We start from the raw sequence: 8,449 nt of genomic DNA on the forward strand, positions 1-8,449 counted from the left end.
GACATTTGAAGATCCTTCTCAGTTCTTAACTGAATTCTTGCAGATATGTGATACTGTTAAGACTAATGGAGTAGATCCTGAAGTCTACAGGCTCATGCTTTTCCCTTTTGCTGTAAGAGACAGAGCTAGATTATGGTTAGATTCTCAACCCAAAGACAGCCTGAACTCTTGGGATAAGCTGGTCACGGCTTTCTTAGCCAAGTACTTTCCTCCTCAAAAGCTGAGGACGCTTAGAGCTGATGTTCAAACCTTCAGACAGAAAGAAGGTGAATCCCACTATGAAGCTTGGGAAAGATACAAACAGTTGACCAAAAAGTGTCCTTCTGACATGCTTTTAGAATCGACCATCCTGGATATATTCTATGATGGTTTATCTGAGCTATCAAAATGTCATTGGACACTTCTGCAGGTGGATCCATTCACCTAAAGAAAACGCCTGCAGAAGCTCAAGAACTCATTGACATGGTTGTTAATAACCAGTTCATGTACACTTCTGAAAGGAATCCTGTGAGTAATGGGACGCCTATGAAGAAGGGAGTTCTTGAAGTTGATACTCTGAATGCCATATTGGCTCAGAATAAAATATTGACTCAGCAAGTCAATATGATCTCTCAGAGTCTGCATGGAATGCAAGCTGCATCCAACAGTACTCAAGAGGCTTCTCATGAAGAAGAAGCTTATGATCCTGAGAACCCTGCAATAGCAGAGGTGAATTACTTAGGTGAACCTTATGGAAACACCTATAACTCATCATTGAGAAATCATCCAAATTTCTCATGGAAGGATCAAAAGCCTCAACAAGGCTTTAATAATGGTGGAAAAAACAGGTTTAGCAACAGCAAACCTTTTCCATCATCCACTCAGCAACAGACAGAGAACTTTGAACAAAATACTTCTAATCTGGCAAACTTAGTCTCTGATCTGATTAAGGCCACTGTAAGTTTCATGAATGAAACAAGATCTTCCATTAGAAATTTGGAAGCACAACTGGGCCAGCTGAGTAAAAGAATCACTGAAATCCCTCCCAGTACTCTCCCAAGCAATACAGAAGAGAACCCAAAAGGAGAGTGCAAGGCCATTGACATAAGCACCATAGCCGAACCTACAAGGGGAGTGGAGGACGAGAATCCCAAGGAGGAAGACCTCCTAGGACGTCCAGTGATCAATAAGGAGCTTCCCTCTGAGGAACCAAGGGACTCTGAGGCTCATCTAGAGACCATAGAGATTCCATTGAACCTCCTTATGCCCTTCATGAGCTCTGATGAGTATTCCTCTTCTGAAGAGAATGAGGATGTTACTGAAGAGCAAACTGCCAAGTTTCTTGGTGCAATCATGAAGCTGAATGCCAAATTATTTGGCATTGATACTTGGGAAGTTGAACCTCCCTTGTTCATCAATGAACTAAGTGATCTGGATCAACTGACATTGCCTCAGAAGAGACAGGATCCTGGAAAGTTCATAATACCTTGTACCATAGGCACCATGATCTTTAAGGCTCTGTGTGACCTTGGTTCAGGAATAAACCTCATGCCCTCTCTGTAATAGAGAAACTGGGAATCTATGGGGTGCAAGCTGCTAAAATCTCACTAGAGATGGCAGACAATTCGAGAAAATAGGCATATGGACAAGTAGAGGACGTATTAGTAAAGGTTGAAGGCCTTTACATCCCTGCTGATTTCATAGTCCTGGATACTGGAAAGGAAGAGGATGAATCCATCATCCTAGGAAGACCTTTCCTGGCCACAGCAAGAGCTGTGATTGATGTTGACAGAGGTGAAATAGTCCTTCAATGGAATGAGGACTCCCTTGTGTTTAAAACTCAAGGATCTCCCTCTACAACCATGGAGAGGAAGCAGAAAAAGCTTCTCTCAAAGCAGAGTCAACCAAAGCCCCCACAGTCAAACTCTAAGTTTGGTGTTGGGAGGCCACAGCCAAATTCTAAGTTTGGTGTTGAACTCCCATATCCAAACTCTAAGTTTGGTGTTGGAGAGTCTCAACAAAGCTCTGCACATCTGTGAAGCTCCATGAGAGCCCACTGTCAAGCTATTGACATTAAAGAAGCGCTTGTTGGGAGGCAACCCAATTTTTATTTATCTAACTATATTTTTCTTAGTTATATGTCTTTGTAGGTTCATGATCATGTGGAGTCACAAAATAAATATAAAAATTGAAAACGGAATCAAAAACAGCAGAAGAAAAATCACACCCTGGAGGAGCATCTGTCTGGCGTTCAGCGCCAGAACAGAGCATGGTTCTGGCGCTGAACGCCCAAAATGGGCAGCATCCTGGCGCTGAACGCCCAGAACAAGCATGGTTCTGGCGTTCAATGCCAGAAAAGGCAGCAAATGGGCGTTGAACGCCCAAAATGGGCACCAACCTGGCGCTGAATGCCCAGAGTTGTGTGCAAAGGCATTTTGCATGCCTAAATTGGTGCAGGGATGTAAATGCCTTGACACCTCAAGATCTGTGTACCCCACAGGATCACCTCAGGATCTGTGGACCCCACAGGATCCTTACCTACCTCCACTCACTCTCTTCTCTCTTCTCAATCATCCTCTATTCCCAATAAACATTCTTCCCTATTAACCCTTTACCACTCACATCCATACACCCACTTACCTTCAAAATTCAACATCTCTTTCCCACCCAATCCCACCCATATGGCCAAATATACACCTCCCTCCATCTCCTCCATATCTTCTTCTTCTTCTTCTATTCTTTCTTCTTTTGCTCGAGGGCGAGCAACATTCTAAGTTTGGTGTGGTAAAAGCATAGCTTTTTTATTTTTTTCCATAACCATTGATGGCACCTAAGGCCAGAGAAACCTCTAGAAAGAGGAAAGGGAAGACAAAAGCTTCCATCAAGGGTCTATAGCTCAGTGGTAGAACATTTGACTGCAAATCAAGAGATCCCTGAGATACCTCAGGGGATACATTTTCTTCCACACAATTATCGGAAGCAACTAAGGGTGGAACATCAAGAGCACTCCATCATGCTTCATGAAATAAGAGAAGATCAAAAAGCAATGAGGGAGGAGCAACAAAGACAAGGAAGAGACATAGAAGAGCTCAAGGACATCATTGGTTCCTCAAGAAGGAAACGCCACCATCACTAAGGTGGATTCATTCCTTGTTCTTATTTCTTCTGTTTTTCGTTTTCTATGTTTGTGTCTTCATTACATGATCATTAGTAGTTAGTAACTATGTCTTAAAGTTATGAATGTCCTATGAATCCATCACCTCTCTTAAATAAAAAATGTTTTAATTCAAAAGAACAAGAAGTACATGAGTTTCGAATTTATCCTTGAACTTAGCTTAATTATATTGATGTGGTGACAATGCTTCTTGTTTTCTGAATGTATGCTTGAACAGTGCATATGTCTTTTGAAGTTGTTGTTTAAGAATGTTAAATATGTTGGCTCTTGAAAGAATGATGACTAGGAGACATGTTATTTGATAATCTAAAAAATCATAAAAATGATTCTTGAAGCAAGAAAAAGCAGCAAAGAACAAAGCTTGTAGAAAAAAAAAATTAGGCGAAAAAAAATAGAAAGAAAAAGAAAAAGCAAGCAGAAAAAGCCGAAGCTCTTAAAACCAAGAGGCAAGAGCAAAAAGCCAATAACCCTTAAAACCAAAAGGCAAGGGCAAATAAAAAGGATCCCAAGGCTTTGAGCATCAGTGGATAGGAGGGCCTAAAGGAATAAAATCCTGGTCTAAGCGGCTAAACCAAGCTGTCCCTAACCATGTGCTTGTGGCGTGTAGGTGTCAAGTGAAAACTTGAGACTGAGCGGTTAAAGTCAAGGTCCAAAGCAAAAAAAGAGTGTGCTTAAGAACCCTGGACACCTCTAATTGGGGACTTTAGCAAAGCTGAGTCACAATCTGAAAAGGTTCACCCAATTATGTGTCTGTGGCATTTATGTATCCGGTGGTAATACTGGAAAACAAAGTGCTTAGGGCCACGGCCAAGACTCATAAAGAAGCTGTGTTCAAGAATCATCATACTGAACTAGGAGAATCAATAACACTATCTGAACTCTGAGTTCCTATAGATGCCAATCATTCTGAACCTCAATGGATAAAGTGAGATGCCAAAACTATTCAAGAGGCAAAAAGCTATAAGTCCCGCTCATATGATTGAAGCTCTGTTTCATTGATAGTTTGGAATTTATAGTATATTCTCTTCTTTTTATCCTATTTGATTTTCAATTGCTTGGGGACAAGCAACAATTTAAGTTTGGTGTTGTGATGAGCGGATAATTTATACGCTTTTTGACATTGTTTTTAGTATGTTTTTAGTAGGATCTAGTTACTTTTAGGGATGTTTTCATTAGTTTTTATGTTAAATTCACATTTCTGGACTTTACTATGAGTTTGTGTGTTTTTCTGTGATTTCAGGTATTTTCTGACTGAAATTGAGGGACTTGAGCAAAAATCAGATTCAGAGGTTGAAGAAGGACTGCTGATGCTGTTGGATTCTGACCTCCCTGCACTCAAAGTGGATTTTCTGGAGCTACAGAACTCGAAATGGCGCGCTTCCAATTGCGTTGGAAAGTAGACATCCAGGGCTTTCCAGTAATATATAATAGTCCATACTTTGGCGAAGAATAGACGACGTAAACTGGCGTTCAACGTCAGCTTTCTACCCAAATCTGGCGTCCAGCGCCAGAAAAGGAGCCAAAACCAGAGTTGAACGCCCAAACTGGCACAAATACTGGCGTTCAACTCCAAGAAGGACCTCTACACGTGCAACACTTAAGCTCAGCCCAAACACACACCAAGTGGGCCCCAGAAGTGGATTTATGCATCAATTACTTACTCATGTAAACCTTAGTGACTAGTTTATTATAAATAGGACCTTTTACTATTGTATTTGGTATCTTTGATCAGTTGTATGCTATCTTAGATCACAATTGAGGGCTGGCCTCTTGACCATGCCTGGACTTTCACTTATGTATTTTTAACGGTAGAGTTTCTACACTCCATAGATTAAGGTGTGGAGCTCTGCTGTTCCTCAAAGATTAATGCAAAGTACTACTGTTTTCTATTCAATTTATCTTATTTCGCTTCTAAGATATCCATTCGCACCCAAGAACGTGATGAAGGTGATGATTATGTGTGACGCTCATCATCCTTCTCCCTTATGAACGCGTGCCTGACAAACACTTCTGTTCTACATGAATTAAGCTAGAATGAATATCTCTTAGATCTCCTAACAAGAATCTTCGTGGCGTAAGCTAGAATGATGATGGCATTCAAGAGAATCCGAAAAGTCTAAACCTTGTCTGTGGTATTCCGAGTAGGATTCAATGATTGAATGACTGTGACAAGCTTCAAACTCGCGAGTGCTGGGCGTTTGAGACAGACGCAAAAGGAGGGTGAATCCTATTCCAGCATGATCGAGAACCAACAGATGATTAGCCGTGCTGTGACAGAGCATGTGAGCATATTTTTCACTGAGAGGAGGGGATGTAGCCACTAACAACGGTGATGCCCTTGCATAAAGCCAGCCATGGAAAGGAGTAAGACTGATTGGATGAAGATAGCAGGAAAGCAGAGGTTCAGAGGAACGAAAGCATCTCTATTCGCTTATCTGAAATTCTCACCAATGAATTACATAAGTATTTCTATCCCTATTTTATTATATTAAATTCGAAAACACCATTATCCATTTATATCTGCCTAACTGAGATTTGCAAGGTGACCATAGCTTGCTTCATACCAACAATCTCCGTGGGATTCGACCCTTACTCACGTAAGGTATTACTTGGACGACCCAGTGCACTTGCTGGTTAGTTGTATCGAAGTTGTGAACCATGGTATTGGCATCATGTTCTTGGCGCCATTACCAGGGAAAGAAAGAGCCATGAATTTTACATAATGAAAGTGTAATCACGATTACGCGTACCAAGTTGCTCACGTTGCCAGGGATTGTTCGAGCCTGGACATCACAATTTCGTGCACCAAGTTTTTGTTATGCTTTTTACCACACCAAACTTAGAATGTTGCTCGACCTCAAGCAAAAGAAGAAGGAATAGAAGAAGAAGAAGATATCGAGGAGATGGAGGGATGTGTGTATGGATGTGAGTGGTGGATGTGAGTGGTGGGTGGGAATCCTGTGAGATTCACAGATCCTGAGATGATCCTGTGGGTCCACAGATCCTGAGATGATCCTGTGGGGTCCACAGATCTTGAGGTGTCAAGGCATTTACATCCCTGCACCAATTTAGGCATGCAAAATGCCCTTGCACACAACTCTGGGCGTTTAGCGCCTAGTTGGTGCCCATTTTGGGCGTTCAACGCCCATTTATTGCCATTTCTGGCGTTGAACGCCAGAACCATGCTTATTCTGGGAGTTCAGCGCCAGAATGTTGCCTATTTTGGGCGTTCAGCGCCAGAACCATGCTCTGTTCTGGCGTTTGAACGCCAGGCAAATGCTCCTCCAGGGTGAGATTTTTCTTCTGCTGTTTTTGATTCCGTTTTCAATTTTTATATTTATTTTGTGACTCCACATGATCATGAACCTACAAAGACATATAACTAAGAAAAATATAGTTAGATAAATAAAAATTGGGTTGCCTCCCAACAAGCGCTTCTTTAATGTCAATAGCTTGACAGTGGGCTCTCATGGAGCCTCACAGATGTGCAGAGCTTTGTTGAGACTCTCCAACACCAAACTTAGAGTTTGGATATGGGAGTTCAACATCAAACTTAGAGTTTGGTTGTGGCCTCCCAACACTAAACCTAGAGTTTGACTGTGGGTGCTCTGGTTGACTCTGCTTTGAGAGAAGCTTTTTCTGCTTCCTCTCCATGGTTGCAGAGGGAGATCCTTGAGTTTTAAACACAAGGGAGTCCTCATTCCATTGAAGGACTATTTCACCTCTGTCAACATCAATCACAGCTCTTGCTGTGGCCAGGAAAGGTCTTCCTAGGATGATGGATTCATCCTCTTCCTTTCCAATATCCAGGACTATGAAATCAGCAGGGATGTAAAGGCCTTCAACCTTTACTAATACGTCCTCTACTTGTCCATATGCCTGTTTTCTCGAATTGTCTGCCATCTCTAGTGAGATTTTAGCAGCTTGCACCCCATAGATTCCCAGTTTCTCTATTACAGAGAGGGGCATGAGGTTTATTCCTGAACCAAGGTCACACAGAGCCTTAAAGATCATGGTGTCTATGGTACAAGGTATTATGAACTTTCCAGGATCCTGTCTCTTCTGAGGCAATGTCAGTTGATCCAGATCACTTAGTTCATTGATGAACAAGGGAGGTTCAACTTCCCAAGTATCAATACCAAATAATTTGGCATTCAACTTCATGATTACACCAAGAAACTTGGCAGTTTGCTCTTCAGTAACATCCTCATTCTCTTCAGAAGAGGAATACTCATCAGAGCTTATGAAGGGCATAAGGAGGTTCAATGGAATCTCTATGGTCTCTAGATGAGCCTCAGAATCCCTTGGTTCCTCAGAGGGAAGCTCCTTATTGATCACTGGACGTCCAAGGAGGTCTTCCTCCTTGGGATTCACGTCCTCCACTCCCCTTGTAGGTTCGGCCATGGTGCTTATGTCAATGGCCTTGCACTCTTCTTTTGGGTTCTCTTCTGTATTGCTTGGGAGAGTACTGGGAGGGATTTCAGTGATCTTTTTACTCAGCTGGCCCACTTGTGCTTCCAAATTTCTAATGGAAGATCTTGTTTCATTCATGAAACTTACAGTGGCCTTAGACAGATCAGAGACTAAGTTTGCCAGATTAGAAGTATTTTGTTCAGAGTTCTCTGTCTGTTGCTAAGTGGATGATGGAAAAGGTTTGCTGTTGCTAAACCTATTTCTTCCACCATTATTAAAGCCTTGTTGAGGCTTTTGATCCTTCCATGAGAAATTTGGATGATTTCTCAATGATGTGTTATAGGTGTTTCCATAAGGTTCACCTAAGTAATTCTGAAAGCATGTCAGAAGGACACTTTTTGGTCAACTGTTTGTATCTTTCCCAAGCTTCATAGAGGGATTCACCTTCTTTCTGTCTGAAGGTTTGAACATCAGCTCTAAGCTTGCTCAGCTTTTGAGGAGGAAAGTACTTGGCTAAGAAAGCCGTGACCAGCTTATCCCAAGAGTTCAGGCTGTCTTTGGGTTGAGAATCCAACCATAATCTAGCTCTGTCTCTTACAGCAAAAGGGAAAAGCATGAGCCTGTAGACTTCAGGATCTACTCCATTAGTCTTAACAGTATCACATATCTGCAAGAATTCAGTTAAGAACTGAAAAGGATCTTCAGATGGAAGTCCATGAAACTTGCAGTTCTGCTGCATCAGAGAAACTAATTGTGGTTTCAGCTCAAAGTTGTTTGCTCCAATGGCAGGAATGGAGATGTTTCTTCCATGTAAATTGGAATTAGGTGCAGTAAAGTCACCAAGCATCTTTCTTACATTATTATTATTTTCGGCTGCCATCT

The 8,449-nt window shown here is 41.7% G+C and overlaps 1 non-coding gene across 1 annotated transcript; it reads left to right on the plus strand.

The window, feature by feature from the left end:
- Nucleotides 1-7,943: 7,943 nt before the first annotated feature.
- On the plus strand, nt 7,944-8,051 carry LOC112760924 (small nucleolar RNA R71). The gene has a single exon (XR_003181338.1). It is a non-coding gene; the product is annotated as a small nucleolar RNA R71 (small nucleolar RNA).
- The last annotated feature ends 398 nt before the right edge of the window (nt 8,052-8,449 follow it).

The sequence above is a fragment of the Arachis hypogaea genome, chromosome 16, assembly GCF_003086295.3.
Source record: "Arachis hypogaea cultivar Tifrunner chromosome 16, arahy.Tifrunner.gnm2.J5K5, whole genome shotgun sequence".
Taxonomy (NCBI): Eukaryota; Viridiplantae; Streptophyta; class Magnoliopsida; order Fabales; family Fabaceae; genus Arachis; species Arachis hypogaea.